The 21585-nt window shown below is 37.9% G+C and overlaps 2 long non-coding RNA genes across 3 annotated transcripts in view; one reads left to right on the forward strand and one right to left on the reverse strand.

The window, feature by feature from the left end:
* LOC144292888 (uncharacterized) overlaps positions 1–21585 on the forward strand; it is a 51525-nt gene that overhangs the window by 25058 nt on the left and 4882 nt on the right. The window lies entirely within an intron of this gene.
* LOC144292884 (uncharacterized) overlaps positions 1–21585 on the reverse strand; it is a 69192-nt gene that overhangs the window by 4199 nt on the left and 43408 nt on the right. The window contains exon 2 of the long non-coding RNA XR_013360267.1: positions 2272–2348. This is a non-coding gene — a long non-coding RNA (uncharacterized LOC144292884). The remainder of the gene's footprint in view (positions 1–2271; positions 2349–21585) is intronic.

The raw sequence follows: 21585 nt of genomic DNA on the forward strand, positions 1-21585 counted from the left end.
TGATTCCTGGGCACATGGTGGGGGGGCAGTTATTACATATGATAGCCAAAGCTTCCTGAAAACCCTCAAAATCCTTGAGCACGTCTTGCTTGATATAACTTTTATTCCCTGAAGTAAATGATTCCCATCTTGTTCTCATTCTTCCCTTCCACCCAAACGTCTTTGTTTACAAGCTCTACCAACCTTCACTTTTTTTTTTCTCTCTCCCCATTTCTCCTGCTTTCCTATCCTCTCAAGCACAAAGTGGCTCAGCCATGAGCCCTGTGTTTCCTTTACCATGGCTCTTGGAGGAGTGTGCATAGGTTGGGGTGTGAGGGAGTCTCAGCTCTTCATGCTGGATGTGACATAGAGGTCTATGATAATGTATTTGCTGCTTGTACCCTATGTGCCCAGTGCTCAGCAATGGAGATCCTCTAATATGTGCAGATATGTGTATTTACATACATACATATAAGTAAAAACATTTATTATATACATAAACACACAAAATATATAATGTATGAAAATGTATGTGTGTCATACTATTCCTTATTTCATATCATCCAGCACTAACTTTTTTTGCAATTAGGGCTATTAATCAAACCCAAATTATATATTTCCTTATGTGACTTCACTTCCCTCTCAAGGGTGTTTTGTAAGGTTTTTAGTAATTTCATTGATCTTACACCTGACCCACTCACAATTACTCTTTGCTTTGTCTGGTTTCACCTTGTTTCTGTTTCCTGGACACCACAGTGGTCACCTCACAATAAGCCTCACAAAAAGACTTGTATACAAAGGTATTAAATTCCAGAAGGAATGTGTTTAAATAATATTCAAAACAAACCCCCTTTCTCATTGTCAGCTACTCTCCATTTTATTAAGCTCTGTTCACAGTTCACCATGAGCCCTGTGTCATGTCTATTCTGTTTTGACAGGAGCTCCAGGCTGCACATCTCTACTGTCATTTCAGTCCAATCACCCAGTCAGTACAACTTTCCACTCATGTCAACATATCCTAGTGGAATAAAACAGTCAAACTCAGTTGTCCCAGGTTCTTTCCATTCTATTTCTATTATACCTCCCTCTGCTGGAACATAGCAAGCCTTCTGGTCCTCTTCTTAATAAAAGTAAAGAATAATTGGTCATATTTCAATCATTTATTCAATCATTTACCCTTTATCTGAGAGCCTTTAAGTACTCATTTTCTCCATGCTATTTGGTTTTATCCCAAATCCCCCCTGTCCTTCTAAGAGCATACCACAGCTAAGGAATAACAACAGGGCATTGTTGCATTGTGATTTATTACCTTTAGCTTCAACTTTTTCTATATTAAAAAAAATAATCAACATAGAACTTTCCAAAATGTATTTGGAAATGTCTGTATTCATGGACATTTAACCAAAATTTTCACTCATTCTAAAATACCTCCGGATATCTCTAAGGAGTGTGTCTCTACCGGATTTTTTTTCACTTCCACATACCAAGTTGTAGTGTCTGGCAGAGAAACCATAATAAAATAAATCTTGTTTCACTTAACCAACAGGCTTCCTCAATTTCAACAGGTGGCTTTTGTTTGTTTGTTTTGGGTTTTTTTTTTAATACCACCCATCTACCCCAAATATAAATATTAGGAAAGTATGATACTCCCCTTCAGGCCCAAATTTTGAAGTAATTTTTAAGCTTGTATAAGACCATGGAATAACCAGAAAGAAATGTTTTTTAGTTACACATCATTGAAAATACTTGAGTAAAAATTCATAAGTGAATTTGTACAGAGCCACATCTAATTATGGTGTTTGTATCACAGAGATTGAGTAATACTGCTAATGATTATAATTATTTTTAGGTCTTTTCCATTGTTAGCCCTAATGCACTGGAGTGGCACATGCATCTTAGTATGAGTAAACTGTTCAAATGAATCAGTTCAAATGAATATCATTTTATGACCAAATTGTTTAGGGTGAGTTTCCTTTTCTAAATAATTTTCTTTCAGTACTAAGGGGGAAGGAACTCATTAGCAGTCATGGAACATTCACTGTCATGCCATTTCCATTTCCTGGAGGTAGAGAAAGGCCTTTAAAAAGCCATTGTGGGTAATGGTAGAGAAGCACCCAGAGAATGATGTCTCACACGCTGTAGGAGCACGGGGGGAAGATTTCCAAAGCAATTGGAATTGTTTAAAACAGCTTTCTTGTGGGAGGAGGAAAAAAAGTATAGTCTACAGTGTCTCATGAGCTATGCCCTTCCCTCTCTGGTGTGTAGACTCTTCTGCGTCTGTTGTACACTCACCAGAATGTATTCCAGTTGGGGGTTGCAAATAATTCTTGTCATGTGATTCTTCCATCTACTCTTCCACAAAAAGGCTTCTTCCTCAGAAATATAAGAAAAATCAAAAAACTTTTTTGAATAATATTATGACCCAGAACTTAGAAAATGGAACTCTCTTAATTCTTTTCTTCTTTTCTTTTCCCTCTTTTTCCCCTTCTTTCCAATCATCTGTTGACCAATAACATATATCCAACATTTTGTTATAGCATGCAACTCAGTTAGACTAAATAAACATATATTGAATATTATGTACAGGGAATTTTTGGCTTTTTAAATTTTAGGTAAGCTCTACACCCAATGTGGGGCTTGAACTCAGAACCCCGAGATCAAGAATTGTGCACTACCAACTGAACCAGCCAGGCATCCTGGGAATTTACTACTTTTAGGATACCCTTGAGCAAAAGCCAAAAGTCTTAGAATTTTGAAGACCAAGAGTGAGAACATCTGCAGTTAAGGATAAAAGGCTGTCGCACACACTGTCTGTCAAGCAGAGGTTCATGTGGGCATTTGTAAGTACAGACCCTCATTCTTTCCTTGATACCCACTTGGTTCAGCAACGTGAACTCTTCTTTTTAATATTTCTGTGACTGTAGACTGGATCTATATCTTCCTTATTTTGATTGCTTGACCATCACTATAAACCCCGTTCCAGATCCTCCTGCTTTTTCTGGTATTACCCACAGGTTCACCTGTGTTCATTTGTTCTCAATTAAACCTGTGGTTTTTACCTGAGGACACTTTCTACCATTATGGTTCCTTACCCAGCAGCTATTTAAGAATTCTAGCTACTTTGGTTCCTTTCATCCCACACTATTAGAGCAATCTTGTAAATGATTTTATCCAGTTTTTACTGAGGTGTCTGATGCTTCTCCAGTATTGCATTTATTTTGAAGGTGTGAAATCCCCACATTATAAAACCAAGCTCATAGAATTCACCATGTTCTAAAGTACTAATACCTTAGTATTATTGAAAATGACACAACTGTCAGGAATCCTAGACAGAGTGAAAAAGTTAATTTTCTATTCCAATTTCTTTTCCTTTTAATTCAATCTACCCTTGCAAACACACCCAACATGACTCCTGGCACATTCCAGGATGCAGCACAAGTGGAATATTTCTTTTCATCTCTCTTAAGATGAAAGAACTGAGATGTCTTTGTTTAAATACCTTAACTTGGTCATAATGTTGTTATCCTTCCTGCTGATCTAATCTTAGGCTTTGTTTTGTTCTTTCCATTCATTCATCCAATCACCTGCCTATCGAAACTCCCTATTTTCCAGAACTGGTTATCCACATTTATTCCAGGAACACAGTTTTTATCTACGTCTCTATTCAAGGCAGCTAATAGTTTTACCCAGTAACTAAAGTTACTGTGAAATCCTAAGTCTTGGTGAAAACAGGGATCATACCTTAAAATATAAAATATTCAGGAAACCAGAGCAATAAAAATTATGCAACAAATGAGATGTGGCCAAAAGATTCAAGGAAGATGTTGTGGTTAAACATAACACAAAATTGGACAATATGTTTAAATGAAACAGAATTATTAGTAGAAATCCAGCATACCAGAATTATTAATAGAAATCCAGCATACTAGATTGGGCATATGGAGTGATGCAATTATTGCACTTTCTGGGCAGCTAAGACAAAAGAGGAAAGATTTCTTTTACTACTTAGTTTCTGCCAAAAGAAAGCCTATTAGGTGTTTCTTGAATATTATGGTTTTTTTTTCTCCAACTAGTTTTGGGCATTATTTCTAATATCTTATCAAGTAAAGGTATTTGAAAAAAATAGTGTAATATTTTAATTCTATAGCTTCAACCTTCAAGTATGTCCACTCCTCCTTATGTCTGTTCTTCACTACTCTTATTTAATCCCCTATCAAGTCTCTTCTGGATAATGCAGTAGCCTCTTACTACCTGATTGCCCATTTAGTTCTATTTGTACCTGAATCCTGGGATCACGCTGTACACAGCAGCCAGCATGATCCCATTAAAACATATGTCAGCTCATGTCATTTCTCTCCTAGAAACTGCCAAAAGCTCCCCCATTTCACTAAGTGAAAACAAATACTTTGAAATGGCCTATAACCTCCTATGTGATTTTCAGGAAAAAGGAAAATAATTATAATAGGATGCTTTCAGATGCAAGAATAAAAAATAAATTTAAAAAGCATGTTTATAAATGAAACATTATCTATATAAAACAATAATGCCAATTTGTTAGAATTTAAAATTAGAACATAACTCAAATAATGGGTAATAAGATGGCATGTTGAGGAAGGAGGGATCAGAATTAGAGTTTATTAAAACTCTTCTATTTTAAGTGAGAAGAGTTATGATACTGATCAAGCCTGGACTGTGTATTTGCTACCAAACAGCACTACAATAGAACTTTACATTAAGTTTATAATAATAATTAATAGTTACACTGTTACATTATTGTATAAATAATCCATTCATATATATTAAAACCTGGTATGTGAAAGGGAAAAAGAGGAAAAAATGTTTGTTAGAACCTATAAGAAGATATTTTTAGGGCTTGGGGCCAGAATAGGGTTTTGCAAACAAAACAAAACAAAAAAATAACCACAAAAGAAAAGACTAATGAACTACACATTTAAATTAAGAACTTCCATTTCTCAAAAGACCCCGTCAAACAGTGAAACAGTAAGCCAGAAACTGGGAAATAAAGGACTGTCCAGGAAGAATTCATATGAATCACTAGAATAATGTACAGTACAGAATTCATGAACAGGCAGGATGTTGATAGTGGGGGAGGTTGTGCAGGAGCCAGGAGTATATGGGAAATCTTGGTTCCTTCTGCTCAATTTTGCTGTGAACCTAAAAATGCTCTAAAAAATAAAATCTATCAAAAAAATAATGAACATGCATTTTAGTGAGGAAGAAACAACAAAGACCTTAAACATAGGAAAATTGCTCACTTTTGATAATGATTATAAATGTATAAATTCAGACTGCAATTAGTCACTATTTCCATTTATACCCAGTAGACTGGCAAAAATTATATCTGATGATGCCAAGTGCTGGCGTGCATATGAATCAATAGAACTGTTTTATACAGCTGGTAAGTATGTTTATTGTACAACCACTTTGAAGGATAATTTGACATGGCCTTGTAAAAATGAATATATGCATTTTCCAGTATTTTACTCTTTTACAGATGTGCTAGGATACAGTTACTTAGATGCTATCTATAACAGCTAAAACAACTCACATGTCCTTGGAAAAGACAATATATAAACAATCTATGATATATAAACAATGGAGTATTATACAGACATTTTTAAATCATTAAATGGAAATAAATGAACTATAACTATATGTAACAACATAGAATAATATTAAAAACACTTGAGAAAAGATATCGTGAATTATAGCATTAAGATAACATTTCTCTTGATCTCAAAAGAAAGCAAAATCTTACAACGTATAGGTTGTGTCTACATACATAAAGTGATTAGATCATTTCAACAAGGAAAAAAGAAAGAAAGAATTAGCCCAAAATTCAGAATAGTGATAGAATCTGAAGGTGGAACAGTGGATTGAAATGAGGGCATACACACAAGTGAATATAAGGGATTGGCAATGTTCTGGATTCAAAGTTGAGTGATGGTTATAAAAGATATTTTGATATCAGTTTCCTAGATTCTGTGGCTATTATATATTTTCTCTCTTTTTTAGGAATTCTATTTAGTATGTATGCATTTTCACAACATCCATTTATTGCAGCAATCAATTATTGGTTAAAAAAAATCCAGTGTTCATAAAATTTTAGGGAATGGCAAATTCACAAAACACACTAGTTGCCTTACAGTTTTACCTCCCAAAGATTACAGAGACTTATAATCAATTGAGTAAACAAGGAATTTACTTGTCAAAAGCTTAAATCCAAGCTGGGAAAACTCTGCCCTAAAACCTATTGCATTTCAACATAGGAATAAAAATTAGAGTCAATACAGTTTTTTCTCAACTTTAGTATTTAGTATTAAATATTTAGAAAAATATTTAATAGCGATTAGAGAAACTCTTGTTCAGAAGTAGAACAAAGCACTCAAAGTCTGAATTCAAACTTTGAACCATTTTACTTCATTGATGAGAGTCAGTGGTAAATTGGGTACCATGTGAGATTCTGGTTCATTTTATCACAGACTCATGTGTAGTCTGTCATGAGTGTCTTTTCCTTTGGCCCAGGAATGCTACAAGCTATAGGATTCCACTACAGGTTGCATATTTATGAGGAAAATAGACTTTATATGATAGTGGTTATTTCCATGTCAACCCTGCCCTGGCCTAGGTTTCCTAGAAGAAGTTGTAGATTAGAAAATAGCAAGGCTAATGCGAGGCTCTCTCAGGGTGCTAGGAATTAAAACTAAGACAATTGGACCCAAGTCAACTGAAATAGGGCTTTTATAAATATTCTATATGTGTGTCACCATATCACTATTCTAAGACATCTTGCCAAGACACCGGAGCACTCGTTTATTCTCATTAAAAAGTACTTGAACCCGATTCAAAGCTGAGCTGATGTGCATTCTACCAAAGTATTTGCAATATGTATTTTTACAAAGCTAGCAGAATGAGTGAATTTTGAGAAACAGCTGAAATTAATGTGTGTACTTCCTTTGAATTATAGGGAATGTCCTCTTCACATACGGAAGTAAGATATGTCCCTCCTGCCGGGGACCCCAGATTACTGCCTTTATAACATTGTGTCTCCGCAGAAGGCCCTGCTGGCAGATGCAGAAAAACAATCTCGCAACTGTATGGAGCTGTGAGTTCAAGTCTACACAAGCCACGTGGTTAGGGTATAGGAAATGTCATCAGAATAGATTGAACTCCCCTTCCTCCACCTCTGTGGGCATGTGGGCCCTGGTATAAGGGGTGGACCTATACCGGGGTATGCAGCTACATGGTCGGGCAACTCTTCCTCCCCAACAGAGCTAGTGTGAGGCACATAAAGAAGTGGCAAGACTATGGCAAATACAGCACGTTTACTGAAGTAAAATAAGGACTCATGGATTCAAACCTTGTGGATCCAGAACTTGTCCTGTCATAGGTATTGTGCGTAAATCAGGCAACCCCATCTTACCCTGACACTGTTGTAAGAGCAAGTATTTGAAAAATCAGTTGAGCACTAACAACAAAACAAAAAACAAACAAAAAATGAGTAATAGTTGTATCCAAACTGAAGTGGGAAAAAGAAACATGCAAAGTTCCAAAATATATTGTAACTGTAATATAATTGTAATGGAATGTTTTTATTACAAGGAAGCATACTTGCTTTCTAGAATTGTCTTAGTTTGTATCATAGCTGCTAGACTCATGCCTACAACAGGACTCTCATTTGCTTAGTCTCTGTAAAATCAAGGGTAAATGGCCCTTCGATGTGTGTTTCAACATTGCACCTACGGATACACTAAGCAGCTCAGACTCCAGACTCTTGTCACTTCTTTTTGTCCTTTCTTCCCTTCTTCCCAAAGATCGTCTTTCCAAACACACATTAAAGCCTTCTTGCGTTAAGAGCACCAGATAGCACTTCCAAATTATGTCTGGGGACCACTTTAAACAGCAAAACCACCAAAGAAAAGCACAGAAACGCAAGGGGGAAAAGTAGCAATAACTAGACCATGAAAAGAACACTCATTTAAACAAAGAGTTCTGAAAAAAGAAGACAGAGTGTGGCCTCCTTTGACCTCACCTGGGAATGTGCATGTTGAGCTATTCAAATTTGCAATCTGCAAATGACTGCAAAGGCACACCTCTAGTATTAATTTTGGGTTATATATAAATAAATTTTAGTAAATAGGTAAATTTTCAAATACCAAGTCCTTGAATAATGGTGATTAACTATTCTAATTCCACTGCTTAGAGTCAAACAGAACAAGCCTTCTTGAGAATTAGCATCCCCCCACCCCCATGTGAATATAAAGTCATAGGTAACATTTGTTTAACATTTGACACCCCCTTTTCAGAAGACTTGTATTTCTGCATTGTTTCTTCAGAACAGTTCTATGAAATCGAAATGTCATGATCATCATCTCTATTTTAAAAGAAATATTTTAAAAGAAGCGAACAAGAATAGAGATCCACATTGCATTATATGGTCAAGATCCACAGTCAGTAAGATGGTGTTAAATACCAGCTGCCTGGCCCCGGGCTTGTCCAGTTGAGCACTCTGCTGACCCGCTCACACAGCAACTGCCCCCACTCTCCCTGCAGCCCCAAAATACCCTGAACATCCCAAGTGGCTTGGTCTCAAGTAATCGTGTTTCGATAGTTAAGTTTTTATCTCTGAGTCAAGTTAAAGTGCAGAAAATTTTGTGTTTATATAACATGATTTTGGCTCCTTGGGAGAATTCTTTGCACGGTATTTTGCCCTGGGTTTATACCTTGGCACACCATTAGTAGGATATGGCACTTGTTACTTTATTTTTTGGGGAGCTATTCTTGAGGATATTATTTTCAGTATTACTCAGTGTTCCCACACAAAGAGCCATGTGAGTCATTTCTTCTCAGGCCTACTGCCATGAAGAGCCTAAGTAATTTGCATGTATTTTTTTTCTTTTAGGATAATATGAGTCAGATTAATAACCACATTTTCTAAATGGATGCAAGGAAACCTTAAAATTCTAAACACCAGGTATCCATAACCTACACAGTCATTAAAACTTAACGATACTATGTAATCATTACCTATTTTAATTCTCTTGCTTTCAACGCTGTATTCTATTACATATGTCTACATAAGCTGCCTGAAAACGCCTGCGGCATGGAACAGAGGGATGGTATGTGAATAAATGAATCCATAAATCATTTTGATTTGGGGTCACCTCATTTTCCCTGTCATTGTCTTCTAGCTTATGAACACAACTTTGAAAGTGGCATCCGGAACTGAATGTGAAGTTCCAGATACGTTCTCACCAACATTCCAGCCTTATTCCCATTTGCTTTGATCTACTTTTGGTTAAAAGATAGCATACACTCTAAGTTGTCTTAATTCACTTTTTATGGGATTCTAATATTTTATAAAACTTAGAAGGAGTTTTTGGTAAATTCTTATTTTTTTTAATTTATTTTTTATTGGTGTTCAATTTACTAACATACAGAATAACCCCCAGTGCCCTTCACCCATTCACTCCCACCTCCCGCCCTCCTCCCCTTCTACCACCCCTAGTTCGTTTCCCAGAGTTAGCAGTCTTTACGTTCTGTCTCCCTTTCTGATATTTCCCACACATTTCTTCCCCCTTCCCTTATTTTCCCTTTCACTATTATTTATATTCCCCAAATGAATGAGAACATATAATGTTTGTCCTTCTCCGACTGACTTACTTCACTCAGCATAATACCCTCCAGTTCCATCCACGTTGAAGCAAATGGTGGGTATTTGTCATTTCTAATAGCTGAGTAATATTCCATTGTATACATAAACCACATCTTCTTTATCCATTCATCTTTCGATGGACACCGAGGCTCCTTCCACAGTTTGGCTATCGTGGCCATTGCTGCTATAAACATCGGGGTGCAGGTGTCCCGGCGTTTCATTGCATTTGTATCTTTGGGGTAGATCCCCAACAGTGCAATTGCTGGGTCGTAGGGCAGGTATATTTTTAACTGTTTGAGGAACCTCCACACAGTTTTCCAGAGTGGCTGCACCAGTTCACATTCCCACCAACAGTGTAAGAGGGTTCCCTTTTCTCCGCATCCTCTCCAACATTTGTTGTTTCCTGCCTTGTTAATTTTCCCTATTCTCACTGGTGTGAGGTGGGATCTCATTGTGGTTTTGATTTGTATTTCCCTGATGGCAAGTGATGCAGAGCATTTTCTCATATGCATGTTGGCCATGTCTATGTCTTCCTCTGTGAGATTTCTGTTCATGTCTTTTGCCCATTTCATGATTGGATTGTTTGTTTCTTTGGTGTTGAGTTTAAGAAGTTCTTTATAGATCTTGGAAACTAGCCCTTTATCTGATACGTCATTTGCAAATATCTTCTCCCATTCTGTAGGTTGTCTTTTAGTTTTGTTGACTGTATCCTTTGCTGTGCAAAAGCTTCTTATCTTGATGAAGTCCCAATAGTTCATTTTTGCTTTTGTTTCTTTTGCCTTCGTGGATGTATCTTGCAAGAAGTTACTGTGGCCGAGTTCAAAAAGGGTGTTGCCTGTGTTCTTCTCTAGGATTTTGATGGAATCTTGTCTCACATTTAGATCTTTCATCCATTTTGAGTTTATCTTTGTGTATGGTGAAAGAGAGTGGTCTAGTTTCATTCTTCTGCATGTGGATGTCCAATTTTCCCAGCACCATTTATTGAAGAGACTGTCTTTCTTCCAATGGATAGTCTTTCTTCCTTTATCGAATATTAGTTGCCCATAAAGTTCAGGGTCCACTTCTGGATTCTCTATTCTGTTCCACTGATCTATGTGTCTGTTTTTGTGCCAGTACCACTGTCTTGATGACAACAGCTTTGTAGTACAACCTGAAATCTGGCATTGTGATGCCCCCAGATATGGTTTTCTTTTTTAAAATTCCCCTGGCTATTCGGGGTCTTTTCTGATTCCACACAAATCTTAAAATAATTTGTTCTAACTCTCTGAAGAAAGTCCATGGTATTTTGATAGGGATTGCATTAAACATTTATATTGCCCTGGGTAACATTGACATTTTCACAATATTAATTCTGCCAATCCATGAGCATGGAATATTTTTCCATCTCTTTGTGTCTTCCTCAATTTCTTTCAGAAGTGTTCTATAGTTTTGAGGGTATAGATCCTTTACATCTTTGGTTAGGTTTATTCCTAGGTATCTTATGCTTTTGGGTGCAATTGTAAATGGGATTGACTCCTTAATTTCTCTTTCTTCAGTCTCATTGTTAGTGCATAGAAATGCCACTGACTTCTGGGCATTGATTTTGTATCCTGCCACGCTACCGAATTGGTGTATGAGTTCTAGCAATCTTGGGGTGGAGACTTTTGGGTTTTCTATGTAGAGTATCATGTCATCGGCGAAGAGGGAGAGTTTGACTTCTTCTTTGCCAATTTGAATGCCTTTAATGTCTTTTTGTTGTCTGATTGCTGAGGCTAGGACTTCCAGTACTATGTTGAACAGCAGTGGTGAGAGTGGACATCCCTGTCTTGTTCCTGATCTTAGGGGAAAGGCTCCTAGTGCTTCCCCATTGAGAATGATATTTGCTGTGGGCTTTTCATAGATGGCTTTTAAGATGTCGAGGAATGTTCCCTCTATCCCTACACTCTGAAGAGTTTTGATCAGGAATAGATGCTGTATTTTGTCAAATGCTTTCTCTGCATCCAATGAGAGGATCATATGGTTCTTGGTTTTTCTCTTGCTGATATGATGAATCACATTGATTGTTTTACGGGTGTTGAACCAGCCTTGTGTCCCAGGGATAAATCCTACTTGGTCATGGTGAATAATTTTCTTAATGTACTGTTGGATCCTATTGGCTAGTATCTTGTTGAGAATTTTTGCATCCATGTGCATCAGGGATATTGGTCTGTAATTCTCCTTTTTGGTGGGGTCTTTGTCTGGTTTTGGAATTAAGGTGATGCTGGCCTCATAGAACAAATTTGGAAGTACTCCATCTCTTTCTATCTTTCCAAACAGCTTTAGGAGAATAGGTATGGTTTCTTCTTTAAACGTTTGATAAAATTCCCCTGGGAAGCCATCTGGCCCTGGACTCTTGTGTCTTGGGAGGTTTTTGATGACTGCTTCAATTTCCTCCCTGGTTATTGGCGTGTTCAGGTTTTCTATTTCTTCCTGTTCCAGTTTTGGTAGTTTGTGGCTTTCCAGGAATGCGTCCATTTCTTCTAGATTGCCTAATTTATTGGCGTATAGCTGTTCATAATATGTTTTTAAAATCGTTTGTATTTCCTTGGTGTTGGTGGTGATCTCTCCTTTCTCATTCATGATTTTATTAATTTGAGTCTTCTCTCTCTTCTTTTTAATAAGGCTGGCTAATGGTTTATCTATCTTATTAATTCTTTCAAAGAACCAACTCCTGGTTCTGTTGATCTGTTCCACAGTTCTTCTGGTCTCGATTTCGTTGAGTTCTGCTCGAATCTTTATTAACTCCCTTCTTCTCTTGGGTGTAGGATCTATTTGCTGTTTTTTCTCTAGCTCCTTTATGTGTAAGGTTAGCTTTTGTATTTGAGTTCTTTCCAGTTTTTGAATGGATGCTTGTATTGCGATGTATTTCCCCCTTAGGACTGCTTTTGATGCATCCCAAAGATTTTGAATGGTTGTATCTTCATTCTCATTAGTTTCCATGAATCTTTTTAATTCTTCCTTAATTTCCTGGTTGACCCTTTTATCTTTTAGCAGGATGGTCCTTCACCTCCACATGTTTGAGGTCCTTCCAAACTTCTTGTTGTGATTTAGTTCTAATTTCAAGGCATTATGGTCTGAGAATATGCAGGGGACAATCCCAATCTTTTGGTATCGGTTCAGACCTGATTTGTGACCCAATATGTGGTCTATTCTGGAGAAAGTTCCATGTGCGCTTGAGAAGAATGTGTATTCAGTTGAGTTTGGATGTAAAGTTCTGTAGATATCTGTGAAATCCATCTGGTCCAGTGTATCATTTAAAGCTCTCGTTTCTTTGGAGATGTTGTGCTTAGAAGACCTATCAAGTATAGAAAGAGCTAGATTGAAGTCACCAAGTATAAGTGTATTATTATCTAAGTATTTCTTCACTTTGGTTAATAATTGATTTATATATTTGGCAGCTCCCACATTCGGGGCATATATATTGAGGATTGTTAAGTCCTCTTGTTGGATAGATCCTTTAAGTATGAGATAGTGTCCTTCTTCATCTCTCACTAGAGTCTTTGGGGTAAATTTTAGTTTATCTGATATAAGCATGGCTACCCCTGCTTTCTTTTGAGGACCATTTGACTGGTAAATGGTTCTCCAACCTTTTATTTTCAGGCTGTAGGTGTCCTTCTGTCTAAAATGAGTCTCTTGTAGACAGCAAATAGATGGGTCCTGCTTTTTTATCCAGTCTGAAACCCTGCGCCTTTTGATGGGGTCATTAAGCCCGTTCACATTCAGAGTTACTATTGAGAAATATGAGTTTAGTGTCATCATGATATCTATTCAGTCCTTGTTTTTGTGGACTGTTCCACTGAACTTCTTCTTAAAGGGGAATTTTAAGAGTCCCCCTTAAAATTTCTTGCAGAGCTGGTTTGGAGGTCACATATTCTTTTAGTTCCTGCCTGTCTTGGAAGCTCTTTATCTCTCCTTCCATTTTGAATGAGAGCCTTGCTGGATAAAGTATTCTTGGTTGCATGTTCTTCTCATTTAGGACCCTGAATATATCCTGCCAGCCCTTTCTGGCCTGCCAGGTCTCTGTGGAGAGGTCTGCTGTTACCCTAATACTCCTCCCCATAAAAGTCAGGGATTTCTTGTCTCTTGCTGCTTTAAGGATCTTCTCTTTATCTTTGGAATTTGCAAGCTTCACTATTAAATGTCGAGGTGTTGAACGGTTTTTATTGATTTTAGGGGGGGATCTCTCTATTTCCTGGATCTGAATGCCTATTTCCCTTCCCAGATTAGGAAAGTTTTCAGCTAGAATTTGTTCAAATACATATTCTGGCCCTCTGTCCCTTTCGGCGCCCTCGGGAACCCCAATTAAACGTAGTTTTTCTTTCTCAGGCTGTCGTTTATTTCCCTTAATCTATCTTCATGGTCTTTTAATTGTTTGTCTCTTTTTTCCTCAGTTTCCCTCTTTGCTATCAACTTGTCTTCTATGTCACTCACTCGTTCTTCCACCTCGTTAACCCTCGTCGTTAGGACTTCTAGTTTGGATTGCATCTCATTCAATTGATTTTTAATTTCTGCCTGATTAGCTCTAAATTCTGCAGTCATGAAGTCTCTTGAATCCTTTATGCTTTTTTCTAGAGCCACCAGTAGCTGTATAATAGTGCTTCTGAATTGGCTTTCTGACATTGAATTGTAATCCAGATTTTGTAACTCTGTGGGACAGAGGACTGTTTCTGATTCTTTATTTTGAGGTTAGGTTTTCCTTCTAGTCATTTTGCTCAGTGCAGAGTGGCCAAAAGCAAGTTGTATTGGGAAAAAGAGAAAAAGAGAGGAGAGAAAGAAGGAAAGAAAAGAGAAAGAGAAAAAAAAGGGAAAAAAAACGAAAAAAAAAAGAGAGAAGAAAAAGAGAAAGAAAAAGAAAGGAGAAAAAAAAAGGGGGGTGGGGGAAGGAAACAAATCAAAAAGCAAAACAAAACAAAACAAAACAAAACAAAACAAAACAAAAAAAGAACCACCGGGGAGTATCTTCTGATTCTTTGTACTTTAAGTCCCTTGGCTTCTCCTGGAAGTTGTCCGTCTAGCTGGTGTTCTGGGGGAGGGGCCTGTTGTGCTGATTTTCAGGTGTTAGCAGTTGGGGGAGCTGCTGTGCCCCTGCCTGGTGCAGGGCTCAGTGGGGGTTGTTTACCCCGTGAGGCCGCAGGAGGAACAGCCCCAGTGGCGGGGCAGCTCTGGAAACCTGGATTCAGCCCCCACAGGAAGTACTGAGCTCTCCGTCTGCAGGGCCTGGAGGCTCCGGGGCGGGGCCGCTGATCTGCTCAGCTCGGGCAGGAGCGTCCTTGCTGTCTTGGGCCCTCCCGGCCTCTGCCTGTCCCGGGGGGAGGCGGGATCCTGGGCTGTGTCCCGGCGCCCTGTGCTCCGGTGCCTGCGCTGGTGGATTCGCGCTCCCGGGCCGCGCAACCCCCTCCACGGAGCTGCCGCCCGAGCCCCTCCGAGCTGCTCCTGGAACCGCGCAGCCCCCTCTGCACGGAGCCTCTTCCTCTGCCCGAGCCCCTCCGAGCTGCTCCCGGGGCTGCGCAGCCCCCTCCGCGGAGCCTCCCCCGAGCCCCCCCCCCCCCCCCCCCCCCGAGCTGCTCCGGGTCCCGCCGTGCGCGCTGCAGCCCTTAGGGAGCTCGGCGCACTCTCCTGGGCGCGCAGTTGCTGTTACTGTCCCGGGGAGCCCGAGGGCATCCCCGCCCTCCTGGGTCCTGCTCCAACTCCCTGCGAGCCCCTTTCCGCCCGGGAAGGTCGGTGCAGCTCCTGCGTCTCCGGGACGGGGCTCTCCTGTCCTGGGGACACTCGCCCCGGCCTCAGCCCGGCTCCTCGCGGGGCCCCTCCCCCTTGGAGGCCTTTGTTTTATTTCTTTTTCCCCGTCTTCCTACCTTGATAGATGCACGAACTCTTCTCACTGTAGCGTTTCAGCTGGTCTCTCTTTAAATCTCAGGCCGAATTGATAGATTTTCAGGATAATTTGAAGGTTTTCTAGGTAATTTGGTGGAGACAGGTGATTTGGAGACCCTACTCCTTCGCCGTCTTGCTCCTCCCCCGGCAAATTCTTATTTAGATAAGCACTTTCTTTATTGTTATTCTTTTCATTTTGGTATTTTATTTAATTTTTAATTGAAGTATGATTGCCATACAGTGTTGTATTAGTTCCAGTGGTACAATATAATGATTCACCAATTCTATATATTTCTCAGTGCTAATCAAGATAAGTGTACTCTTAATCCTCTCTATTTCACCCATCCTCCCATGCACCTCCCTTCTGGCAACCACCAGTTTGTTCTTTGTATTTGAGTTATTTCTCCTTCTCATCCTCCTCCTTTTCTCCTTCCTCCTCCCCCTCCTCCTCCTCCCTACTCTCTACTTTCGTGGTTGGTTTGATGGCTTCCTTTAGTGATATGCTCGAATTCCTTTCTTTTTATTTTTGTGTATCTATTACAAGTTTTTGATTTTGGGCTACCCTAAGATCCATGTATCTTATGCCTATCGCCATATTAAGTTGATGGTGGCTCAAGTTTGAACCCATTCCAAAGCATTAAATTCTTACTCCTCTTCCCATGTTTAATGTATATTGTATCCTACTTTATAGTCTTTTGTTTTGTGAATCCTTTGACTGATTTTTATAGATATAATTGCTTTTAATGCTTTGGTACTACCTCTGTACTGATTTTATAAGTGATGAATCTACTATTTTTACTAAGTTTATATTTATTGTGAATTTTTTTCATAATTTCTTACTTCTCATTATTCTGTTTTCTTTCCCTTTAGCATTTCTTATAGGATTGTTTAGTGGTGACAAATTCCTTTGTTTGTTTCAGCAAGTCTTTATTTGTCCTTCTATTTTGAATTATACTTTTGCTAGAGAATTCTTGGTTGTAGATTATTTTCTTTTTAATACTTTGAATATATTATGTTACTCCCTCCTGGCCTCCAAAGTTTCCGCTGAAAAATCACCAGATAGCCTTATGGGATTTCCCTTGTATTTAATTTTTTAAATTCTCCTGCTGCTTTAAAAATTCTCTCTTTATCACTGCTTTTTTTGCCATTTTAGTTATTGTGTATCTTTGTGTGGACCTCTTTGCATTGTATTTGTTGAGGGTTTTCTGTGCTTCCTTGATCTGAATATCTGTTTCCACCTCAGATTAGGAAAGTTTTCAGCCATTAGTTCTTCAAATAAGTTTCTACCTCCTTCCCTCTTTCTTCTCTTTCTGGAATGCCTATAATGTGAATGTTATTATCCTTGATGATGCCCCTGAGTTTCCTTAACATATTCTCATTTTTTAAATTAAACTTTTTGCCATTCAGTGTGGTTGCTTCCATTAGTTTGTCTTCCAACTCACTGATCTGTTCTTCTGTTGCCTCTGATCTGTTATTGATTTCCTCTATTTTTAATTTTAGTTACTGAGTTCTTCATCTCTGATTGGTTCTTTTTTTATATTTTCTATCTCTTTGTTGAGAAACTCACTAATATCCTCCACTGTTAAGTCCAGTGAGTATCTTTATGAAGATTATTTTGAATTCACTATCAGGCATATTGCTTATCTTCCTATTATTTAACTCTTTTGCTGTGGTTTTCTCCTGTTCTTTCATTGGGGACATATTTCTCTGTCTCCTCATTTTGTCTATAGATACATTTAAAAAAATTAAACCTCAGTTTTAACATTATATGGATTTATTTCTACAATCAATAAAGTTACAGTCAAGCTTGGCAGCTTATTTTTAAATCTTATGCAGTAAATATAAACAAGGCCAAAATGGCTACATTTTCTAAGAGTGAGTATTTGAACATGTATGGGTGTGAACAGTGTTATTCCTGCATAGGTTATACTCCAAGGTAAGGAAGAGCTCTTAGCTTTGTAAATGTTGTCAGTCTAGCAACACTGTCACATCAGTTTAATAACTAATCAGTTTTAAACTAATCAGTTTAATAAAAATTAGTTTTTAATGCTACCACACAAAGAAAAAGTGTTTCCCTGACTTAACTGTATTGATGAATGAAGTAACAGAATCTTCCTGAGGTTTTTATATTCTTTTAGATGGTCAAAAAGTTTTAATTTTTTTAAGTTAGCACAGGTACTTCATGATATATGACTTTTTTCTTGGCATGAATCCCTTGAAATAAAGTAAAATATTCACCATGTTCAACCTATGGCAAACTTCAGGAAATATTGCTTCCCTAAATTGTGAAAACAAGTTTATTGACAAAAATGTTTTTATTAAAGAAAATATATTTATGTAAAATCTATCCAGAGCCTAAGGTTATCTAAATAAAGTATAAAGAAATTTAGTCTCCCTCTAGTACATTCTCTGATTGTACTATATAGATAATTCCAGTCCTAAAAGTCAGTAGCAAAGAACTTTATCATGAAAACAACATTTTAATTTCTAGGCAAAGGACAGTATGTTAAGAAACCAGTTAATGTGGGACTTTAAGTCATCTAAAAGTAACATTTTTGTGAACAAGATCTGAATTTGATAGTATTTTCTGAGTTGTTATACAAACATTAACTGTTGGGATTCGGAAATATCAAATCACCAAATGAAAAAAAAACACAAAATTTTATTCTTTTAAGTTACTCATTGGAGCCACAACATTTAAAATTATTAATAGATAACATTAATATTATTATTAGTAGTAGTATTAATTGAGCACTGCCCTATGCTACACACTACTTTAGGCACTTGTAATATGTAATTGAACCCAGAACTCATGGAACCTGTTTGCCTTATCTTTCTCCTAACTCACTTATATTCTTTTTCCTTTTCTATATTACTTTCTTTTGCATATATTTGCTATTATTCTCAGTTTATTTTCCCCAATGGTTGTACAGTTTTTATTATTTTAATAATCAATATAGACCTGTACTATATCTAATAGGGTGGCCACTAGCCACAGATGACTGTTAAATTTAACTTAAATTTAAAATTGAGTTCCTTAGGGATGCCTGGTGGCTCAGTGGTTGAATGTATGCCTTCAGCTTAGGACGTGATCCCAGGGCTGTGGGATCAAGTCCCGCATCAGGCTCTCTGTGAGGAGCCTGCTTCTCCCTCTGCCCGTGTCTTTGCCTCTGTCTCTCATGAATAAATAAATAAAATCTTAAAATAAATAAATATTGAGTTCCTTAGTCTCGCTAGCCACATTTTAGTAGATTTTAGGATTTTATGATGGAACGGATGAGAGATGAAGAGAAAATAAGCCAGCAGTGAGGATTCGAAGGCTTTTGTCCTGACTACTGCTATGGATAGATTTGCTAACAATTGAGGTGAGAAAGGCTATATATGGAGATTAGTAATTGCATTCATATATACTGAATTTGAAGATACCTATTTGACCTCTAGGTGGAGAAATTGGGGCCAGGGGTGAGGAGGAGTGGGCTTTTGGCTATACAAGTCAGGCATTCAAGAGATTTTGTTGAAGATTTTAATATGGAAATTAACAGTGTAAAGATGATAGTAAAGCCTGAATGAGATCACTAAAATAGCAAGTGTAGACAGACAAGAGAAGACAAAGGACTGAAACTTCAGACACGGCAAAATAAAGATGTCAGGTAAAAGCTGAGGAAAGAATGTCCTGGAAGCCAAGTGAAGGGTATATATCAAAGGGGCAAAGGTAATCAGTTTTGTCAAATACATTGATGAGTCAGGTATGATGAGAATTAGAAATTATCCATTGGATTTAGCAACCTAGATGCAACTGACAGAAGCAGATTTTGAGAAAAAGAAGAGTAAAAGCTTGATTAGAGGGTATTTAGGGATGTATTGGAGAGAGGTTAGAAACAGAGTTTATAAGTGACTTTTTGAAGATTTTTGCTACAAATGGGATAGTAGCTAGCAGAGAAATGAGAAATTTTGGGGGGACGCCTGGGTGGCTCAGCAGTTAAGCGCCTGCTTTCAGACGTGATCCTGGGGTCCTGGGATCGAGTCCAATTTGGGCTCCCTGCATAGAGCCTGCTTCTCCCTCTGCCTGGGTCTCTGTCTCTCTCTCTGTTTCTCATGGATGAATAAAAAAAACCTTTAACAAAGAGAGAAATAAATCTTTCAGTAGGAAATAAGAGTTTGTGTGAATGGTGATGAGAATGATCCAGAAGGGAAGCAATATTGGTGACATAAAGGGAAAAGAAGAGAATTGTTGGCGAGATGTCCTTGCTTTGAAGAAAGGGCCTAAGATCTGTGCCCCATGGAGTGAGTGACCTTAGACAGGCTTGCAGGGCACTCTTCCATAGCAATGGACAGTAGCAGAGCTCATACTTGAACAAATAGATGCTAAAAGGAGGTACATGAGGGTGGGAGTTTTGGAAGTTCTCTTTGAATGCTTACTTTCTTCGGTGAGGTGGGTCATTGAGAGTGAGCACAAGGGAGCAGATTTGGGGGACTCGGGGTTAAAGCAGAAAGTGGAAGACATTTATAATGTCAAAAGACATTTATGAGTTTATGATATGTAGTATTATTGCCCGGCAATACTGAGAGTCCTTTGAGGTACAAGGCCACAAGGTAAGAGAAGTCCACATGATTGTGTGAGTTTTCCCCAGCTTTCATTTGGGCAGATACAGTTGTGGAATAGGGCAGGATAGTATTTAACCATGGTTGTGGCTTTGCCAAACTAGTATGATAGAGAAATACCGGTAAGGAAATTAATTCTACAGACAAGGGAGTACCTTAGCTGCATAAAGGGAGATAGAGGACCCGGGGAGTGAGGAACAATGAACTGTAGCATCTAGAGCAGCAGTTGTCTGTGTGTGGCCTGGGCACTTCTGAAGATTCTCCTATATTCTTGTAGGGAATCCAAACTATTTTCATAATATTAGTAAGATGCTGCTTGCCTTTTTCACTCTCATTCTCTCATGAATCCACAGTGGAACTTTGCAGAAGCTCATGATGTGTGAATGAAAACAGATTTAGTACAGAAACAGATATGAGAAATATCCACCTTCTTCTAACTAGATGCTAAAGATATCTTCAAAATGCAAACAGTCTACTTTTCTCTGTGAATTTATTTTAGCCTGGGAAATGTAGTAATTTCCCATATGTGAAAATTGCTACTAAATGTATATTTATGTTATGTAGAAGTTTATTATTGCTATTTTAATAAACTTTAAAATTATTTTTAGTTTTTAATTTTTAATTTATAATATAACAAAAAACGGTAAGTATCGCCCACATAAATAAAAGCTTTTTGGTGTCTTCAGTAATTGTTAAGACTCTAAATTGTTGCTGAGACTAAAACGATTTGGAATTAATAAATTAGAGTAACTGATATGGCAAAAATGTTGAAATCATGGTAAAAAAGGAGTGATCTGGAAATATAGGAGGATAAAAGAGTATTATTATCTGATAAAAGAGTATAATGTATGACATTAAGGTTGAGGAGAAATTAAAGTTATTGAGTGCAAGGTCTGTAGCAGCAGTACCAATAAAATTTTCTGTAACAATAGAAATGCTCTATACCTGGACTATACAATATAGCCACTATAACCACATGTGGCTGTTGAGAACCTGAAAATATGGATGATGGAACTGAAAAATGACATGTTAATTGTATTTAATTTGCTGAATTTAAATCTCAATAGTCACATGTGTCTACCATATTAGACAGTGTGGTTTGAGACTGTATGGCTGAAATAGGTTGGAGGACAAGACCATTAGAGAAGGATTCAGCAAACAGAAGCCAGAGTGTTGGAAGGATAAGCTATGATTGTATTTTGTATATTGAAACCATCAAGCATTAATATATTAATAACCAAAATGACTAGTTTTCATAGAGCACTTAATATGTACTACGCTGATACCTTCACACATATTTATTCATTTATTCAATACAGTAGCTCTGAGATTTAGGTACTCTGATGTCCATTGAAAGATGAGGAAACAGAGACAAATAACCATTAGGTGTTATGCATGTGAGGTGACTTGCAAGAGGCTGAGGCAGATTTAAACCCAGG

Source organism: Canis aureus, chromosome 21 (assembly GCF_053574225.1).
Source record: "Canis aureus isolate CA01 chromosome 21, VMU_Caureus_v.1.0, whole genome shotgun sequence".
Classification (NCBI taxonomy): Eukaryota; Metazoa; Chordata; class Mammalia; order Carnivora; family Canidae; genus Canis; species Canis aureus.